This window comes from Grammomys surdaster, unplaced genomic scaffold, assembly GCF_004785775.1.
Source record: "Grammomys surdaster isolate TR1022 unplaced genomic scaffold, NIH_TR_1.0 213, whole genome shotgun sequence".
NCBI lineage: Eukaryota > Metazoa > Chordata > Mammalia > Rodentia > Muridae > Grammomys > Grammomys surdaster.
The window spans coordinates 8,756,095-8,778,385 of record NW_021604658.1 but is presented as its reverse complement, the minus strand read 5'-3'; the positions used below and the strand labels follow the sequence as shown (position 1 = coordinate 8,778,385).

General features: G+C 37.0%; 1 pseudogene; it reads left to right on the top strand.

The window, feature by feature from the left end:
- The first annotated feature begins 535 nt into the window (after nt 1-535).
- Nucleotides 536-1,034, top strand: LOC114625055 (annotated as a pseudogene).
- Nucleotides 1,035-22,291: the final 21,257 nt, after the last annotated feature.

Here is a 22,291-nt window from a genome sequence, read left to right as displayed (position 1 = left end):
CAATTTTCATTATATTCGATTCAGTATATCCTGTTTTATAATGAAGTCTTTGATCCACTTGGAATTGAGCTCTATGCATAGTGATACATATGGATCTATTAGCATTCTACATGCAGATCGCCAGATAGACCAGCACCACTTGTTGAAGATGCTTTCTTTTTTCCATCGTATGGTTTTTGCTTCTTTTAAAAAAAATTACATGTCCAGGGGAATGTGGATTTATTTCCGGGTCTTGAAATCTGTTCCATTAACCAACCTGTCTATTTATGTATGTTTCTTTTTTTAAAATCACTATTGCTCTGTAGTATGGATTGAGGTCAGGGATGGTGATTCCTCCAGTGGGTATTTCATTTTTCAGGATTATTTTGGCTATCCTGTTTTTTGTTTTGTTTTGTTTGTTTGTTTGTTTGTTTTTGTGTGTGTGTATGTGTGTATGTTTCCATGTGAATTTGAAAATTGCTTTTTCGTGTACCAAGCAACCAGCTTCCTGGAATTGCTCTGTGCTAAAGCAAGTAGGAGCCTATGGGAGACAGGAATGAGTGACCCACGACGGAACACATGGTGGAATGTGCCTGACTACTTCCACAGTCCACTAATGTTTTACATGGAAGAAGACCAGGAAGACTACATATTTGGCACTGAGAACAAATACCTTTGCACCCTGAAGGTCCACAGTGACACTCTCATTCAGCTGGAGAGATTGTTCACAGCCTCAGGCCAAACCCAAGTCTCTGTGGTGGGACCATTTAAGGTAAGGCTGTGGGTGATGGACACGATCAGAAAGGTGGGAGTAAGAACACTTCTGATCAGACTAAAGGCAAGGTGATGCTACAGTGGATCCGGAGTCATCCTCTGACAGAGTAAGACCTGGAGCTTCATTCAGAAACAGGGAACAGTTTTTGTTTTTTTTGTTGAGTGTTACTACTTCCGTGGAAGTCCTTCCTTACTTGAGGTTTCCTTTGACAGTTGTTTTGTTGTTTTCCGGTTCTGTTCAAATTCTTTGTATTTATAACATCACTGATCTCCTTTGTTAACTGCTTTGGGAAAGCAGCCAGTGGGGGAGGTGGAGGAGATTCTTCATCAGTCTTTGAAAAAACATGTGAAAGATAGTTAAGGAAGTTTGAATTGGTGGACCATACTGGCACTCAAGCAGTCAGTGTAAGGCATAAGATTACACATTTCTAGGTGTAAAATTCTGGCAAAGAGATCTAATAATATACATTACTATGAAAAAAAAGAAAATTGCATTTTTCAAGATCTGAAAAAATTGTGTTGGAATTTTGATGGGAATTGCATTGAATCTGTAGTTTGCTTTTGGTAAGATGGCCATTTTTACTATATTAACCCTACTGGTCTATGAGAATGGGAGATATTTCCATCTTCTGGGATCTTCTTCAGTTTCTTTCTTCAGGAACTCAAAGTTCTTGTCTTCAGATCTCTAACTTGATTTGTTAGAGTTACACTAAGATATTTTATATTATTTGTGGCAATTATGAAGGTTGCTTTCCCCTAATTTTTCTCAGTCCATTAATCATTTGTAAAAAGGAAAGCTGCTGCTTTGTTTCAGTTAATTTTATATCCAGTCACTTTGCTGAAGTTGTTTATCAGCTGTAGGAGTTCTTTGGTAGAATTTTGGTGATTGCTTATGTATACTATCATATCATTTGAGAATAGTAATAACTGGACTTCTTCCTTTCCAATTTGCACCCCTGTGATCTACTTTTGTTGTCTTATTGCTCTAGCAAGAACTTCAAGTATTATATTGAACAGATGGAGAGAGAGTGTGCAGCCCTGTCTTGTCCCTGATTTTAGTGAGATTGCTTTAAATCTCTCTCCATTTGATTTATGTTGCTTATTGGTTTGCTGCCTATTGCTTTTATTATGCTGATATATGTGCCTTGAGTTCTTGATTGCTCCAAGACTTTTAACATGAAAGTGTGTTTGATGTTGTTGAAAGATTTTTCAGCATCTAGTGAGATAATAATGTGATTTTTTCTTTCAGTTTGTTTATATAATAGATCACATTAATGCATTTTTGTATACTGAACCATCTCTACATTCCTGGGATGAAGCCTACTTGGTTATTATAAATGATGCTTTTGATGTGTTCTTAGGTTGTATTTGTGAGAATTTTATTGAGTTTTTTTTTTCCCATTGGGATTGTTTAGATAGTTTACCTGATCTTGTTTTAGTTTTGGTACATGGCATCTGTCTAGAAAATCATCTTTTTTTTCTTTTTTTTAAATTAAATTATTTTATTTGTTTACATTAAAAAGTTGCTCGCCTGTCCCCTCTTCCAGAGTTCTTTCTACCCTGTCTGTGCCTCTGAGAGGGTGCTTTCCCCACCTTCCCACCTGCCCACCCACCCCCACCTCACGCTGACCAGCATCTTTTTCCTTTAGATTTTCTAGTTTTGAGAAGTATAAGCTTCAGAAGTAAGATGTAATGATTTTTTGAATTTCCTCAGTTTCTGTTACTGTCTCCCTTTTCATTTCTGATTTTGTTAGTTTGGATACTATCTCTGTGCTTTTTGGTTAGTTTGGCTAAGGTTTGTCTATTTCGTTGATTTTCTCAAAGAATTTAGCTCTTTTTTTTGTTGATTCTTTCTATTGTTTTCTGTGGGACTGTGTAAGGGTATCCTGGTTCGTGGCTAGGCATGGGCCTGGAAACCCAAGACTCTAAGTGAGAAACGACAGGCGTTCAGCCACCGTCCCCAGAACCCAGAGTACCCACACTCGGTCTCTGTAGACCTACATTGTTCAGTCACATAGGCCATTACAGCCCCTCCCAAAGTGCACAGGTAGAGGGCATGACCACAGGCCTCAGGCCCTTAGGATTTACATACTAATGAAGGCCAGAGGGTGGAGCAAATTAAGCATTCTTCCCAGAACCTCCCCCTTTCTCCCTCCCTATTTAACTCAGAACTGCCCTGAGTTATACAGGGCGGGGGGAGAGGGGGTACATCCAGAACCATCCACCATCTGCCATGACAATAAACCCTTTTGGAACCAAGGACTTTCTTGTGTCATTGGAGTCTGCCACCGCCAAAGCCTCCAGCCTCTGGAACCTTAGACCTCCTCCTGTATGTGGGGCCACCAGCGTGGAACACCTCCCGGAGTCTTCTGCTGCCGCCTTTTTTTTCCCCACAGTTTTCTTTGCTTCAGATTGATTGATTTAAGCCCCGAGTTTCACTATTTCCTCACCACAATCCTTTGACTGAGTACATAGAACATTTAGTAGGAGTCCAAGACTTTTTTATATAAAAGTAACCACCGTAGAAATAGCCTAAATAAAAGCATGTTAAAGATTTGTGAATTATTTTTGTATTTACATACACAACTGAGATTCTGACTCTAGATTCAAGAATCACAAGAATGTTGACTGAAGTTAGGACTTGGTACAAGATTTGTTCCTTGTATGTGTTCTGTTACTGATGCTACAGACCCTGTTAGCCAATTAAAAATCCAGTATAACCATCACATTTAAATTTTCTAAAGAGTTTCTTGAAGTTATGCTTAATGAAGTAAATTAAGTCAGAGCTAAGGCATTTTCTTTGGAAAGCACAGTGATCCCAGGAGGACTTGTTAAACTTTATTTTCACAATGTAGTGTTCGTTTTAAAACTCAGCATCTCACTATAGGCTGAAGTACTGCCATTCCATACCGCTATCCCTGTGAAAATAATAAACTGTCAATTTATTTAATGAGGCCAGGTGACATATTTTCTCTTTAATTCAGAAAGCTCAACCTCTACTTGTTCTAAATCTCATAAATTCCTTAAATATTTATCTTCTTACTCATATGAGCAATGATATAATTTGGAAATTATGTGTTGAAATTATCCTATTTATAAACAACTTATAACTACTAAGAGAATTAATTTATTCACAGTAATTAATATATATATTACAATATCTATCAAGGTATATGGAATGCATATAATATGCAATTTAAAAATAATTTCACTATATTTGCATTAGTCTTGTGAATTTTAAACATGATATACATCATAAAGTGCTTGTCCTTCAAAATATGAAGGTAAGTATTTATAGTTAATACCATATGTATTTTAATTCCAATGTTAATTTTATTGTTTCAAATTTATGGAAACATATCAAGAATAGTTCAAACAATACCATTTACTCTGACTTGCTATTAGCTTACACTAATCATTATTAATTTACTTTATAATATTTGCGGAGGTCATATCAATGCAGATCATAGGTGCAGGTTCCTACATATCAGAGCACATCAGGGAGTATTTGTAACTATGTAGTCAGACTATAGGAACTCACATATTGAAATTTGACATTGACACATCAGTGTTTCATTAATAGCTATAGGTAAATGATTTCCTGTTGTCCCAGGGATATTACGGATAACTTGTCTAAGATCAGGCCCAGACTCACACACCACACCTGGTCTTCCTGTTTCTTTCATCATCAAAGTTTGAATGGCTGCTTCTTCCTTTCTGTGTCTTTCTTCACTATTATGTATGAGCATGGATCAACTAAATATTACTGAACATTTCTAATAATTGGAATTATCTGATGTTTCTTTGTGAAATTTGCATAATGTTTTATCACCAAGGGTGAAAACAAGAGACAACCCTTCTTTCTATGTGTTACATTGGAAACCAATGGATGCCAGATTGTGAAAATAGGCAATGTTAGTTTTCCCATCTTACGTAGTAGACCCAGACCCAGGTTTCTCTAGTAAACCTCTAATACTTGCTTTTGCAATCAATATAACTAAAATGGAAAATGAATCAAAAGTACATCATGTCTTTATCATTTTAACATTTATTGATAAAATGGCTATTCAAAAATCTAAAATTAAAGATTCATTTCACAATTTCACATTGCTATAAGAAGATACCCCTTCACCCAGTAATCATTTATGTATATAAATAACTTCCATTTTTATCAGTATCACGCTTTAATTAAACTAGAATTGCTTCCCTTTCCTTACTTCCTTATCCTCTCGCCAGTCCTTCTCAACCTGTCCCTCTCAAATTGATAGCCTCTTTCTCGTTCACATAGTTACCCCACCACCACCCGTATGTCTATATACAAATATATCAGTACAGTCCGTTGAGTACATCTTTCTTATTTATGTGAATATGTTCTCAGGGCTGACCACTCTTCATTGGATAATGGCTAAGGGGGGAAGGGGGCTCATTCCTGAGATATGTTTATTCTCCCTCTCTCAGCAGACAATAGTTGCCTACAGTTCCTTGACTATGGATGAGACCCCACAGTTTTTTCTCCTTGGTTATTATGTCCACTGATATCTTTAGCTTTCCAGTCTTGTTTACATAGCCATCCTCAGGAGAGATGTTTCTTTACAGACTCAGTAATAGTCTGGCACTTACAATCTTTCTACTACTTCTGAAATGTTCCATGAGCCATAGATAGACTCTTCTAGATCTAACAAGATGGGAAGCTTTCAAGCTGAGGGCTGTGTCTTTTCATTTAATTCTTAATATTTGACAATTTCATACTTGCATTCAATGCACTGAGATCATTCTCACCCACAGTATTTTTTTTGTCCAACTTGATCTCATTGGGTTCTATAAGAAAGCAAACTGAACAAGCCAGTAGGTAACATCTCTCCATGGCCTCTGCATCAGTTCCTGCTTCCTCCCCTGTGTGAGTTGCAGTCCTGACTTCCTTTTGGTGATGAACAGCAATGTGGAAGTGTACGCTGAATAAACCCTTTCCTCCACAACTTGCTTCTTAGTCATGATGTTTGTGCAGGAATAGAAACCCTAACTGAGACACCCCTTTTTATGTGTGTGTATATGTGTGTGAGTGTGTGATGTTTAGAACATCATAGCTGCTATGTGTTCATTACTACAATAGGGAGATTTAGTGTTTTGTACACCAAAACCAGTTTCACAATGCTACCCCATCGCACTATTGCCACTGTCCTTCCACTTGTTTTTTCACAGTTTACCTGGGTCTCTGAGGGTATGACACAGATTTGTCACTCAACAGACACCTATTCTCTGCTAATGACCAATTCTCAGTCTCTGTTTTTATCAGAACCCTCTTTCAAAGCAGTGCTTACTGACTCATGCAGAGAACTATACTATGAGTACAAAGTTGATAATTAGTGGTTGTCTTAACCACACATCCACTTAAATATTCTATCTTTAATAAGACCTTTCATTCCTTGGGCTCGTCTTTATTTCCTTTACTTTTTATTGTCACTGCATGCTCGGAATTTTCTTTTTCTTGTCTACTATATTAATTTTATAGTCATATTTTAACCTTTCTTGGCACAGCAAAACTTTCCAGAATGTGTAAATACCGAAGTATTCATTTCTTTTAGCGAGGAATGGTGTCGAAAATAAGAATTGGAAATTAAGTATATTCATTGATTTTCATGTGCTGTTTCCAGATCATCCTAGCAAACGTAGATAAGACTCTCTACATACTAAATACAACAGTCATGTGCCACCATATACAGTTCGTTATCTTCACCTATTCGTTTTCCCTCCCTTTCCAAGGGGCTTCCATTATCCTAAGTCTCACGCCTCAAGCCTAGAATATGAGAAAATTAGTTTGGAATTGTCAACACACACCATTGTGATAAGCAAAGTAAATTTTAATAATGTTTTAAAGTTTTTTTTCCTTTCTGTTAGAAATTAAATTTACAAGTTATGTCACTTTAAAATTTGCAAATGTGCACTTATATGAGTTTTGACAAGAGAATGCCCATGCTACTTGAACTTCAAATAAAATAAAACAATTCCATATTCATGGAAGCTAACCTGTGTGTCTTTATGCTAACCCTTTCTGTTCTCCCTAGGAGACCCACTTTTTATAAATCATATATTATTTTGCTTATTATAGAACTTCACACATGTATAACCATATGTTGTCCACTCTTCTACTCTTTTCTCTCTTTTCTACTCTTGCTCTAATCACATAAAAATCGTGGATTCATAAAGAAAATTCAGAAAGCCCAGGAAATTGTCATATGACTGGCTATCTCCCTCACTTTTCTTTCTGCCAAGCATTACAGCCCTGGGTTACTGCTACTCAAGGGAAACAGTGGCATTGCTTCACAAATTCTGTTTCCTTTATAGATATGAACAAGAGACAAAGACCATTTATAATTATACTGCTATAGCCAGCATATGAAGCCATAAATTAGCTTTCATACTAAACTCATATTCTTGAGGAAATTTACTTAAATATAAGTTTAGGAGTCAATGTTCAGGTGTATAAACATTAGTTAAATTATTTAAATATCACTCTACTATTCCAGTTCTGTCTTATTTGCATGTAGTGTTTTCTTGTTGGAATTTTTAATGGTATAATTTACCACCAACATTCTAAAAGTGTTTACAAACTAAAGGAAATAATGTATAGAAAATTCTGTCTAAACTGTGACACTCTTACAGGGCAAATGTAAACTTCTCACCAATCTTTGATCGCAAATTCCATCAGAAGTAAGATAGAATTGATGGTTCATAAGTGTATCCTTTCCCCTTCAATCTTATAGCATCAAATCGGGAAGACTAGTGTCGTATTTTCATTAAACAAATGAAACTATCCTTGTTTTTAGAGGATTTGAGTGATAAAAAATTTCAGAAAATATATCTTAATTCCTTAAGTGGTGTCTTAGGGTTTTACTGCTGTGAACTGACACCATGACCAAGACAACTCTTATAAGGAAAACATTTAATTGGGGCTGACTTACAGGTTCAGAGGTTCAGTCCATTATCATCAAGGTAAGAACATGGCAGCATCCAGACAGGCATGATACAGGAGGAACTGAGAGTTCTACAGCTTCATCTGAAGGCTGCTAGCAGAATACTCACTCCAGGCAGCTAGGACTACAGTATTAAATCCCATACCCACAGTGACACACCTACTCCAACAAAGCCACACCTCCTAATAATGTCACTCCCTAGCCCATGCCCACAAGTGGATATAGTTATGAAGCACACAATTTCAAATTGTTATCTTCATTTTAAAACATATCTTGACACTGCCTAATGCAGGTTCTAGCTTTACTGGTGACTTTTGATGTTAATTGGTTTATATCATAGAAAAAGAACAGCCAGTGGAGAAATTGCCAACTCATCTAATTCTGCTGTCCTTCAAAGACGTTTTAATAATGACACTATATTGCCCCCTTTGGTAGTTAAAGCTCATTTTTATTTAAATTAAAAGACTAATTTCTTGTTAATTAATAATTATTGTATGAAAAAGCTGAATGTAATCAGCATTTAGAAAACTAAAATGAGATATCTAAAAATTAATTTATTTTACTTGCTGAATATTTTCTCAAGATGCTTCTTTGGGATGAAATTGTTTTTGAAAATGCAAACCAAATATATTAGTCATCATTTATACACACACACACACACACACACACACATAAAGTAAGAGTCATATAAAAGTGTTTGGCATGGGAAACGTATTCAATTAGCCACAAACATCTGTAATAGTGAAGGAGCAGCACAGGCCATTGGAATTGTCTATAGCTGCTCATTATAAATTATTTCTGGGGATCTGGAAGAGAAAGTCTACTGTTACTTCTTCCAAATTTATCAAAATTATTTTAAATTGACTAGCAACTTTCCATTCCATCTGCAGGGAAGGGAGTTTAACAATAGGAAGACAGACAAAAAAGCATCCAGGAACCATGAAGAAAAGGTAAAGAGATTTGTGTATGCTGCTTCGAGCAGAGTGAAACAAGATCTTCATTTAGGGGGCTGTCTTCCCTCCACTGCTTCCCAGCTCTCAGAGATCTCAGTCATCTGCATTGTGGAGCACAGGGTGAATTTGGGGTGGCTAACACTGCTTTAATGGCTGTGTCTCATAAACTTGGTCTCTGAGATCAAAGTACAATGATGACAAGGAAGATACATTTTCTTTTCTAAATGCACTGATCAGTTGAGACAAAGGGTTTTTCAGGTAGTTGTTAATTAATAATTATTGTATGAAAAAGCTGAATGTAATCAGCATTTAGAAAACTAAAATGAGATATCTAAAAATTAATTTATTTTACTTGCATCAATGGAGCATCTTCATGTCACCATTAGGTAAATACAGTCATAAGAAGCACAGATTCAGTGGCAGTTGTTGTGGTTGTGTGTGTGTGTGTGTGTGTGATATATGTGTGTGTGTGTATGTCTATTTGTGTGCGTGTTTGTAGTGACTATGTTGTAAAGGTATCATTAGGTAAAATAAGAGTGAAGAAATTCTTGATGAGATAGGAGAAAAGGTCACACACAGAGACACATATACAAAAAGAAATGAAAGGAAGGGATAAAGAATTAGTACAAACTCAATATACACTATCTCACTGGTTCTTATTTGGGTAGCACATTACAATTCTGCTTTCTGTTTCTTCTAAACTAATACCTGTATTGTTAGTATGGGGAAAAATATCACACCCAGTACCTAATCCACAGTCAATTCTCAAGTCACTGTGCACAAATTTCACACCTTTTAAATAAGGAAACAAAAAGCCATTATGGCTTGTTTAAAACATTCAGTGAAATCAGCTAGGAAAGAGAAGGTGTAGAACCTGTGTGAAGGGATCTCTGGCTATGATCTCTGTGAAATGAAGAGTTATAGCCGCCTATTTCTGTCCTATCAGTCTTGTACATTGCCCAAAGGCATGACGGCTTAGCCTGAAGTCGGCTGAAGCCAAAGCCATAGGTGAGGCTTGTTGAAAGTCCATGCATAAGGCATTTGAGAATGCCCCAGGGTTTTGCTCTTACTGATCATTAGTAGTCTTTCTTACACCTAGTGCACAGCAGAGCCATATCTATAAAGCATCATTGAGAATATCACACAACTTTTTATGAGAGCCTTTCTCAGGAGAGAAGATAATGGTTGGAACACACCCAAAGGAATGAAGCATGGTGAACAATGCCTTGGAGATCTATGGGAGAGGCTCCAGGGAGAATGGCAGAGGGCATTACCTCAAGAGCATATTGTTCCACGGATTCTTCTTGGATATGATTTTATGCCTCCTGTGACAAATATTTATATCTGATTTCTAAGATATGCTTATTTTTGTTGGATGTAGAAGCATAACTATAGAATCCAATCTGGCGACAAGATATGCTGAATGATGTCCTCAATGTGCCCTAAACTGGATACGGCTTTCTGCCTTGCTTTCCTGCTTTCCCAGATACAATCTATAGTACATGCCAGGCAATTGTGTTTAAACTGGTCTGTTCTGACAAAGTTCTTGGGAAGTTACCAGCATTTATTTACATGTTTTTCTGATTACATTTTTCTAAACTCAAGCATCTGTCCTTGGATCATTGATTTTTTTGGGGGGGGGTGGGGGTTTACAATATATCTGTATACAGATATATTGAAACCTGCAAAGTTATCTGCAGCATTGGACCGAAGTCTGCCCCATTCTTTTTCTTTTTTTTTTTAAGAGAAAATTTTTGGATTTAATATTTTCTTTGACCTATATATCAATCTCTTCTACGGTATCTTCTACACCTGAGATTCTCTCTGGTACCTCTTGTATTCTATTGGTGATGCTTGCATCTGTAGTTCCTGTTCACTTACACAGATTTCCCCTCTCTAGAAATCCCCCAGTTTGTGCTCTCTTTATTGCTTGTGATTCCATTTTTAGGTCTTGAATGATTTTATTCATTTCCTTCACCTATTTGGTTTTTTTTTCTAGGCCTTTAAAAAGGGAGTTATTCATTTCCTTCCATTCTTTGTGTTTGCCTGGCTTTCTTTTATTTTATTGGATATTTTATTTATTTACATTTCAAATGTTATCCCCTTTCCTGGTTTCCCCCCCCCCAGAAACCTCCTATCCCATTCTTCCTCTGCCTGTTTCTGTGAGGGTGCTCAGCTACCCACCCACCCACTCCTGTCTCCTTGCCCTGTTATTTCTCTATACTGGGGCATTAAACCTTTCCAGGACCAAATGCCTCTTCTCCCATTGATGTCCGACCCCACACTTTAAGGTCCTCATATCCCAGGTCTCACAGAAAGATCTAGATAGATGGATAAAAGATGACAACAGCCAGTCAGATGAATATGTATTACTATATTTTATATGTACTTTCAACAGGAACATATGTGCCATCTATGGTCTATTTTGGATTGAATTGCATTCAGTCCGATTATACTTTTTTTCCCTTCCCTCTTCAAAATACATCCTTCAACCATTAAGCATTTTGTTTATACTACATTTTTGGATCATTATTTATTTGTCTGAAATTTAATTCAAATGTTGACACAGAATTCTGCCTTCATCCAGATTTACTATAGGGCATCCTATGGTTAAAATAGAATATAATTTTGAAAGTTCCATAGTTCAATTCTTTCAAATTGTATTTTGTGGTTCCCTTAAATACTCACATCTACTGTTTATATTGTTTTAAAATATTTGACATAAAATTGCAATTAACCCACTAACCCAAGAAATCACCCACATGCATGTTTATTCACTAAATATATGTTAAATGATGAGTATATTCAGATTTTCATTACCTGTTGGGGTGTCCTAAGATATGATAGTCTTTAATGTACGTTAATGTACACCACATGACATTTGCATTTAAAATATTACATGAGAAGTTAGATAAAGGACTAAGTGGTTGAACTGTTTTTCCAGAAATTCTGTGTTCAATTCCCAGAACCAACATGGTAGCTAACAACTGACTACTACCTCCAAATCCACAAGATCTGATATCCTCTTCTGGACTTTTCAGATACAAGACATGCAAGTGGTATTGAAATATACATGCAGGGAAAAAAAAACCCTACACATAAAATTTGAAAGAATTAGGTAAAAGTATATAATAATTTAATTTAGTAATTTCTCCATAGAGGTTATAGTGTTAACATAAATGTTTTTAAATACCTCTCAAAGATAAGAGAATTGGGGTAAGCTAGATTGCTCAGTTGGTAGAGACCTTGCAGTGTTACCTAGATGACCCCCGAAACGCATGTAAAGTTGGAAGGAGCTAATCAACTCCACAAGTTTGTCCTTTGACCTTTGTTGTTCACATGCCCTGCCCCATCATACACATACGTGTACATATAATATATAGAACTAAATGATTTTAAAATGTAGGGAAATTTTAAGGGAAATGAAGAACATTTATGGCTGAGGTAAGCTTAAGCTTGTCAAGAAGAGGCTTGTGGTTGAAAAGAAGGCATAGGGTTATGAAGCATTATGAGTATAGGCAGGGAGTAGGGAGGATAGAGACAAACATACACTTTATTTACCAAACAATATCTAAGTATTAGTTTTCCGTTACACACCAAGAATTGTTCCTATGCTCTGGAAACAGAGCAGTGTACTAAGCTGTAAAAGAACTGCTACTCAAATAAAAGCTACATCCTAGTGACTATATGAACTTCTGCCAGTGAAGGGACTTGAATGCTACTCTGAAAGGTTGACACTAATCTAATTGCATTAGATGCTGCTGAGGTTTTATTAAGTTTGGGAGTGAGCTGATCAGATACACATATTAGAACACCAACTTGGTGGCATTTTAACAGATGGACTGTGAGAAATGATGATAAATGAAACCATATTACGGCAGTCTGGAACAAATTGAAGCAGCAGACTTTGAGAGTGGAGAGGAGAACAGGTGTTTTACAGGTGGGTCTATTGATTCAAGGACTAACGGAGCAGGAGCATATGAGAGTAAACTCACAGAGTTGACATTTCTTGTTAAAGTCATTGACGCTTTCAATTTGGGGGATGAGAACAGAATTAATTATGAATTCCTTTTCTAGAGAAGAAGAACAGTGCAGAGCTGACAGAGTGTTTGTTGAGGGAGCAGTGCTGAGCTATAAGTAAGTCTAGAACCCAGGACAAAAAAAAAAGAAAACAACCTGGAGCTATCTATTACATAGATGTTGAAATTGTAGAGATAGGAAGAGGTCTTGGTGAGGAAGAGACAGAAACACTAGACATATTTCTTAAAAGCAGAATGGTTATAGAAAGTTACCAGGCATGAATGAGTATGTGTTTAATAAAGTTTTTAATGATTATTTTCAGTGTACAAGACAAATGCTAGTACTTATGAAGAATCAGTGAAATGAAGAAGTGTTTCTCTCTGTACCCTACCCATTCTCTTCCTCTACCCCTGATGTTGTCTTCTCCCAGAATGCTCTTTGGTCACCCATAACCTTGTTTCTAACAATCTCTAGCCTGACAATGCTACAAAACTGTACTTTTTAGATACACTTTTACTGTTGGATTAAGATTTCTAGCATGAAAGAAACTTCTTAAAACACAAAGGATTAAGGATTTATTTATTTATTTATTTATTTATTTATTTATTTATTTTGCACTAGCAACTTCTCACAGAGAAATGGATATGTACTCATGCAAGTGTGATATCACACTTTTCAAATGTGCAAAGAAAGACTCTGTTTTTGTCTCTGTTCAGCAGGAAGCTAGGGTATAACTCTACCTCCTCTTGTCCTGGAACTACTCAGGAATCAACCTTGGGATAGATGGCTTGATGCCTGAAAATATCTATTTCTGAGTTAAACGAGCCTTAAAATTTTTTAGAGTGTTTCATCTTCGGGTTGTACTCTGTATGTCACTGAGAATTTAACTTCTAGCTTTTTGAAAGCATAAGCTTGTAGGTCAACCTGGTTTTTGAGAGGGTGACAATATTTTGGTTAGGACTTTCTGTTGTTTCCACAGAAAAAATGAACTGATGTTTCCATTATGACACAATGTTATAAATACAGGAATTTCCTGTTGCATTTTATGTTGCTGTTCTCTTACTCTTTGTCTAGCTCTATAGATTTTCTATGGTAAGTTATTTGGTGACTTAAGGGCCTATTTTGAGAATGATGGAGGGGCTCCCTTTCAAGATATAAAAGTTTCACACACTGTGTGTCAGTAGACCAGAATGATATAATTGTGAATAGAGAATTTTATTCTTTTGTTTTTCTTTCCATTCTTTCTTTCCTCCTTTCTTTCTTCCTTCCTTTTTTCCTTCTTTCCTTCCTACTTTCCTTCCTTTTCTGTTTAGTTTCCTGTCAGTGAATACACGTGGAGTGCCTAGAAATCTTGAGGGAATTGGAAATTGTTATTCCTAGTTTATGCAAAAAGTAGCAGAGCGTAGGAACTTAGATGATCTCCTATTTCTTACTGAAGGGTAATCAGAAGTCATATCAATGGGAATGACAGCATGATTAAAACACATATGGGGTGAGTTCAGAATATTCTGATGAGTGCAGTTTTTTTTTTCTTCTAAAACTTGAACATTTAATAGACAGAAGCTTATGTGGTTGTCTTAAGTTACAAAAGTAATGGATACTCAAGAAATAGTAAGATTTTATCTCAAATCAGTATCTATCTATACATCAAGAGCTAGAAACAGATATAGGTATAGATGTATAGATGGTTGATTGATAGAGATAGAGATAGAGATAGAGATAGAGACAGAGACAGAGAGAGAGAGAGAGAGAGAGAGAGAGAGAGAGAGAGAGAGATTCCCTGTAGAAGGGGCCAGAGTGGAAAGGAACCATGAAACACATGGCTAATGACAGAAACATTGCAAGCTTTATGAATATAAATGTATAGTATCAAGTTCACATTTATACAGACCCATCCACGCCACAATTTAATTAAAATAAAAAATAATAAGTTGAATATTATTCTGGGGAAGCAAAATGTAGTGTTCTGAATTGCTTTGTTCTACACTACTTACAAGTGCTTCTATTGATTTTTCTGTTTTATTTCCTGGCTCCTATATTAAAGTCAATATAATGTGTTTCCCCTTGAAATTCCCACTCACCTATTAATGTCTTTATGTGTGCACCTCATCATTTATGGGGTTCCTATTCCTCATTGTATAGAAAATCAGAATTATTTTGGAAGTACTGGAGTGATATAGCTGCAGACAACCCAGTGAACTTAGGATGCTGCAACACTAATTTGTGCAGTTAATATCACTGAGCCCTGAGAAACCAGGCACTGTACTGCAATACATCTCAACATTGTCTTACTTTATGAAATACTATTTACTTTGGATGTTAGGTGGGTCATACACTATCCATGAAGCTAAATATACAAATGTGATGATTCTTTGATGAGGAGAAACTGGGAAGAGCCAGAGGGATTGTCTTAATCTCTAGAAAGAAATATTGAAATGTACATTCAATCATGTGATAGAAACTTATTGAAAAAATATGGTATTTTAGAATCCAATTCTAAAGTAAAAGACTGTAGGTTTGCATCAAAGAGACATAAGTATAAAAGATTAAGTAGTATTGAAATATAAGACTACTACAACTAACCTCCTCCCCTTTCCCTGAACTAGGTATTCCATGCAGTGATGAGAACAAATCTAAATAGAAACTCAAGTCTGTGAACACGGTGAGGAAGTGCTTGCCAATCCCCAAGCTTATACTCCCATCTTCAGCCCAAGCTCTGTACCAGTTCAAATTCACCTCTCACCAGTCCTACATTGGTACCATAGTTTCTGGGATTTAGTTCTTCCCTAGTATCCCTGATATGATCTTCTACTTACTTCAGGAAGAGCTTCTACCTGAATTTTCATCACTAGTCTTTCTGCTGGAGAATCGGGTTCAGGGACCGTTGGTGCAGTAGACAGGTGACAAGTTTCCTGGAGTTTTCACATGACCTTTCCTCTGCTTCCTGATCATGAGATACGACTGTGTCTTCCTTAGCACATAAGAAACTGACCTCTGAGAAAATTGGAATGAACTAGCTGTTTGTATGCAAATGCATGCACGTGTGTGTGTGTGTGTGTGTGTGTGTGTGTGTGTGTGTGTCTTATATGAATATACATGAGCATGGGCAAAATACATGGTCCCTCAGTGAACCCAAAGATTTCTGTTTTGGCTAGGCTTACAAACTAGTGATCTTTTGGGTTCAGCCTTTTTATGCCTGCCAATGATAGCATTACAGTCACTAACAGCCATGCAGAACTTTTGTTGTCAGAACTGAGGATTCGAAAGCAGGTTCTCAAGCTTGCAGAGCAAAATCTTTCACACTGAGCCATTACTCTAGCTGGAAACTACCTATTTTTAAAGCATATACCTGCAATGAGTGTTCACATGGTACCATAGAACACAAATGTGTGTCCTGACATGTACTGAGGACCAAAAGAATGAGAAGTGTCACAGAATGATATACAAATAATATGAAATGGCTTCATGCTAACTTGCTATACTACTCTCTCTCTTCCAGTCTCCCCTGCTCTCTGTTTTACTGTCATTCAGTGGTTTCATATATTTGATTCTTTATGTACACACTTCCTGTATTAATTCCCTCTATATTTACTTTATATGAAATAATTTCAAAGTCTTTCAAACTCAACATTTTATTAAAAATAAAAGAATTCCGGTTTGACTTGAATGTTATTTAGGACTTTCTTGACTCAAGTCCCTGGAGAGACAATGAGAGAGGGGAAGGAGCAAAGGAGGCTTTAAAAGATATTTTCTTACGGGCCAGTGATGCAGTAACACACCTACAATCAAGGCCAGGCGGGGGATCATGAGTCTGAGTCCAGTTTGCAGTAAAAAATGAACCATGTCTCAAAAGAAAAACATGTGGTTTGGTCCCATGAGAAACTGTTTGAGCTTTGAATGAAGAAGGAAAATAGAAACAGAAAGCGTTTTCCCATCTGGTTGTGTGGCATCCCTGTGCAACTGCTGGGGAGAAGAGGAAAATGGTAAAATAAGCTTTAAGAAAACCAAGGCATAAGTCCAAATGTGGGGTGACACATAGCCAGGATGTGATCAGCTTGACTTTTGGAGCTTCAGGAAGTTTGAAATTGAGAAAGGATCTTTGCAAATTGTGGGCTTTAGATATTTGGGCGTGGCCACCTCTATTTTTCATCTGCATCTTGGGTTTATAGCCTTCTCTTAAAACCCCGTTTTGCAGTGTTTGAATATAGCAATTCCAGACTGAGAAAAGCAAACTCTCAGAGATTTAATTTGTTCTTCTCTTTTTTTCCCTTGCAACACAGGTAATCTTCCTTATCCTTCTCCCTCCTTCTTCACACTCTGGGGAGTCCCTAAAGCAATTCAGCTGGTTTACAAGTCTGCTCTACACTGTAATTTGGATTGGCAAACACTGCACAGTTACAGACACTCCCTAATATATCTTTTCTTCTGTAACATTCCCCATCTATTTACTAAGCATCTCAAATGTTTACAATTCAGTAAGAGGTCGTAGAAATTCATTGAATCTCGTCTTATATTTTGCCTTTTCCCTTTAAAAAAAGATGTTATTTTAAGTTTCACTTTTACCTTCCTCTGATTTTCAGAATGTTTCTTCAGGGCTCTCATTATTTGAATCTCCTATTGACTTAAATTTTTTTCTAGAGTCAAAGTCCTTGGGTTTCTTGCTGGCACTTGCCTAGCCATCAAGAGCTTGTGGTGAAGCCTTTTCCCATGGAGTTGCTGCCTGAGCTGCTGTCACAGCAGCAGAGAGCATGTCTCGATTCTTCCTTGAAAAGTAATTTGCTCCCCACCAGCAGCTCAGCATTGCAGCCACAGCAGAGCAAGCCCTATGGGAGCTGGATGACATTAGCAGGGAGAGGGAGACAGCAGTGTGAACTCCATCAAGGGTGAAGACAACTTTTCTATAGCGTTTTACTATAGGTTGTGCTCAGGAAGAGACCTGGTAAATCCCACTCAGGGTCTTGCTCTGGCCAAGGCATCTCTTGTGAATCATGTACTGTAATTGGTCCCCATGTGACCTTTTCACCTTAGATATTTGATTTGATTTGATACACTTTACATCCTGATAGCAGCCTCTTTCCTTCTCTTCTCTCAGTCCCACACTCATACCTCCCTCTTCCATTCCTCCCTCTTCTTATCCTCAGAGAAGAGGTGCCTCTCCAACAGGTACCAACCTGCCCTGGCATATCAAGTAGCAGCTGGACTAAATGCATTCTCTCACACTGAGGCCAGACAAATCAGTTCAGGTAGGTGAAAGGGACCCAAAGGTATGCAACAGAATCCAAGTCAAAGACAGCATCTGCTCCAGTTGTTAGGGAACCCACATGAAGATCAACCTGCACGTCTGCTACATATGCGTAGAAGTCCTAGGTCAATCCCGTGCATATTCTTTGGTTGATGGTTCAGTTTCCCCATGGTCCCAGGTTAGTTGACTCTGTAGGACTTCTTGTAGTGTCCTTGACCCCTATAACTCCTTCAATACTTTTCCCCACTATTTTACACGATACCTAAACTCTGCCTATTGTTGACTGTGAGTGTGTTTCCATCAGCTTCTGAATGAAGCTTCTTAGAAGACAGGTATGCTAAGCTCCTGCCTGCATGCATAGCATAATGTCAATAATAGCATCAGATGCTGGCTCTTGTCCATGGGGTGGGTCTCCAGTTGAGGCAGTCATTGGTTAAGCATTTCCTCAATTTCTGCTATACGTTTATCCTGTCTTTTAATGAGAGTTTTAATTTCTAACCCAGTGTTCTCTGAATCCTCATTTGTTCTCTCATATACATAGACGTTAAGATTACATATACATTAGATTTTCTTTGATAATATTAGAGCCAAAGTTTTTGTTCTCTATTGGTGTGCTTGCCTTAGGTAAAAAAAAAAAATCTTCCCATAGTACAGAAAAAAATCTATCTATAAGTTTTGAATTAATTTGAATGTCTTTCTTCTATGAACTTTTCTATTTTCCACTTTCAAGGTAGAGTTTCATAAGAAATTATGTGCAACTATCAGAAAAAAGGCTTAGCTCTATTTTATGTTCAATGAATAATTATTGGTTACACAAGTTAGATTTATTTGTAGAGTTACGTCATGGGTTTTAATTGGTAAATATCCACTTATTTGGTCACACAGAATTGCACAACACTGACTTGATACAATAAACTGGATACTATCTTGACACACAATTTATATGAGTGTCTGGTCAACCTGCCATTCCTTAGTTATAGTGATGTGTTTTGTATGCTTCACATCTATTGTGATGTATCAGATATGAGGGATACAGATTGATAAGGAAATGAATATTAAGCCTAGGCCCTATGAAATGGAAAAGCTTCTCAATCCAGATACCTGTACATTCAAAATAAGCACTTGTTTGTAAGACTGTTACTGCTGACACCACACTTTGTCCATAAATTGTGCATAAATTAAGTTGGGGCTGACTGTGGAGGTTGCTTCCTTCTGGCTAGATTTCATAGTATTAGAAAGTGCTACACAGACTTTGGCCAGGAGATAAGGAGAGTTATCAGTAGTTTTAAATACAGATGCAGTGTGTGATGCCTTCTGTCTATATAAGCTAATGAAATATATATTAAATCAGTATTTCCCTTGCATTAATGTATTCATTTTTCCCAGTCCCAAGCTTTGAGGGCCTTCTATGCCAATAACCTTTCATTCTCACACTCAGGTTAGATTCTCCTTATTTAAAGGTACAGATTATGGAACCCAGAGACCTGTGCTTGCTGGGCAAGTGTCGTGTCACTCACTTACATTATTGTCAATGTGTTCATGGTTATTTTATGTCAGGAGCTTACTGTGTTGCCTATAATGACCTTAAAATCACTAATAGCTGAGGCACACATCATAAACTTGTGATCTATCTTTCTTTCTATCTATCTATCTATCTATCTATCTATCTATCTATCTATCTATCTCTATAGCAATAATATGACAGATATAATTAGCTCTCACCAAATTAATATTTTCATAAAAATGTTGATACTGGTGAGATGCCTTAACTGGTTAGATATCTGTCATTGTAAGCATAAGAACCCAAGTTCATATCTCTAGCATCGTGTAAAACCTGGGTTACAGTGCCAGATGTGGAGCACTTTTCTTCCAGTTGCTGGTCAGTGGTGTTTCAGAGACTCCCTAGAAAACAATGATTTTTGATCTTGATTGGCTGACTGAGCTTGAGTGTATAACATTGTTGCAGAAGACAACTCACAGTTTGGGCACAGAACATGGAAAAATCAAGTTGTTACTAACTAAGAATGCTTCCTGTGCTTTCCTACTACCTAAAGATGCTACACAGGCTTTGTTGGGGAGGGGAAGTCATTGACAGTTTTAATAAGATAGAAGCCCTGTGAGATATGATAATAACCAACATGGGAAGATACACTGATGAATTCATTATTGGCCCAAGTGTTTATGGTGTTAACCAGCAGTTTTTTGCTCTTTTTAAAAAAATATTTAATCCATGGGAATATGTAAGCATCATACTGTATGTAGATCCAGTTTAGATCCCATGGTGGAGGAGCTCAAAGGCCCCAAGACTGAACCTACTACAATGATTATACTGCTCAGTGTACATCACATACAACGGTCCTCAAAAATCTGTCTTTTCATATTTGCCTATAAGTGCAGTCTTCTCACTTTACACAGAAACAGAGGAAGGAAAAAAAACACATAAGAGATAACTTTGCTACTTTTTTGATATATGATAACATAAATCAATTTGGTTTGAGTAAGAGATATTCTGTGGCTCAACCTTCATTAACATTGTTAATATGATCATTAGGCAAAGTATCTACTGTATGTAATGGAAATATTGCACTCATGAGATCAGGGCAGCTCTGGGTACCTACACAAGGCTAGCCTGGCAACATTTCATCCTGGATATGTGAATGACTTGGGAGGCACCATTCCCTCCCAAGGAATCTTTGACAGTTATGATTTTCTTATAGAAGAGGAATCATTTTCTTCACTTTTATAGCCAATGATCAATTGCCTACGGTCCAATAAATAATACCCCCCATACTCAAGTAAGTGACCCTAATTAACTCCATGAGTCAGAAAAGAAAAACTGTAAATAGAAAGAAATATTAGGGTATTTTGGAAGAAGGTTCAAATGAACTGAGAGGGGGATAAGAGAAGGCAAACCTGTGTGTCTAACCAAACCATGCATGCATATGAAATTCCCCAAGAATAAACAATAGTGAACAAGAAAAAGAAGGTTAAAGAGCACAGTTTCACTTCCTCAAGGATGAAAGAGCAGAAGTAGAGCAGTAGCACCACGTTAATATTTGTGATTTGGCATTATGTGTACCAAATTCTCAAGGCTGTGTTTCCTTCAAGTAGAAGTCCTACACAGTATCCTGGGGAAGTCATACAGAAAGCACTGGCTCTTGTTTACATTACAGTTCATGTTTGGTATCAGTTTTTTCATCTCAAATGATGCAGGAATTAGAGTCAGCAGTGTGCTGTAGAGACAGATAGGATGCAGCTTCAGTAGTTTGTCTCCCTGTGGATCTAGACCATACATGGTGGGGTTTGGAGCAGTTGCTGTTGTTTCCGCATAGTGACAATGGTTACTAAACTTCAGCAATGTCCCTATCTACACTTCTTAAAACATGAAATACTTGGACTCAAGACCTTAGCGCAAATAAATAAAATTTGCCCTTCTTGGAGATATTTGACACAGAAACAAAAGAAAACAAAAGGAAATAAAACAAAAATACCAACAAAATAAAAACAAAAACAAAACACCAACATGAAAAACAACAGGAAAGCAAAAACAAAAAACAACCAAATCAAAGCAAAACAACTAAGTACTTCAGTACTTCTTGATATGCATGTGTATTATCTTGTTTTATTCATATTTCATTCTTGTTGTAGTACCATGGAACAGAAATGACTAATCTCACTTTAGAGAAAAGGAAAGATATGGTGAAATGCATCTAAAGAATTTCTCCCCATGAGGTTTGTTCGAGTCCAGGTGACCACGGTATAAATCAGAACAGATTGGCATCCAAATGACTGTCACATAGATGATGAGAATGCAAAATCCTTCCCGAACCGCATTGTTGATCATAGTGGAAGAGATTGGAAAACAAGGATAAGAAGCAGCCAGTCAAGTGCCATGAACTTATTTACAAATGACTAATCTTTACCTACCATCTGTTTTCTTCCTCTGTCACTCAAACAAGGTAAAGGCACTCAGTTAATTACACCTATTATATCAAAATCATGCAGTATTACATTTAATTCTAAGGTAAAATAAAAAGGTCATATATCATCACTGGTATCACTTATCTTTATTATCATTACATATTTTCCCCTGGGCTATAGTACAGTAGATATCAGTACAAAGTATCTTGTCTTTTAAATTGTCTCTCTCATAAAGCCTTCTGTGGCAGGGAATGGATAGTGCCACCCAACCTTCATGAAAGATGACTTCCTGGGATATAACAATCCAGGATTGAAAGGTAAGGGTCAGTATCATAGTTGTTCTATTGTTGTGATAACACGCCCTAACCAAGGCAAATAAGAAAAGAAAGAATTTATTCCAAAGGGTTAGAGAGGTTTAGAGTCCATGACCG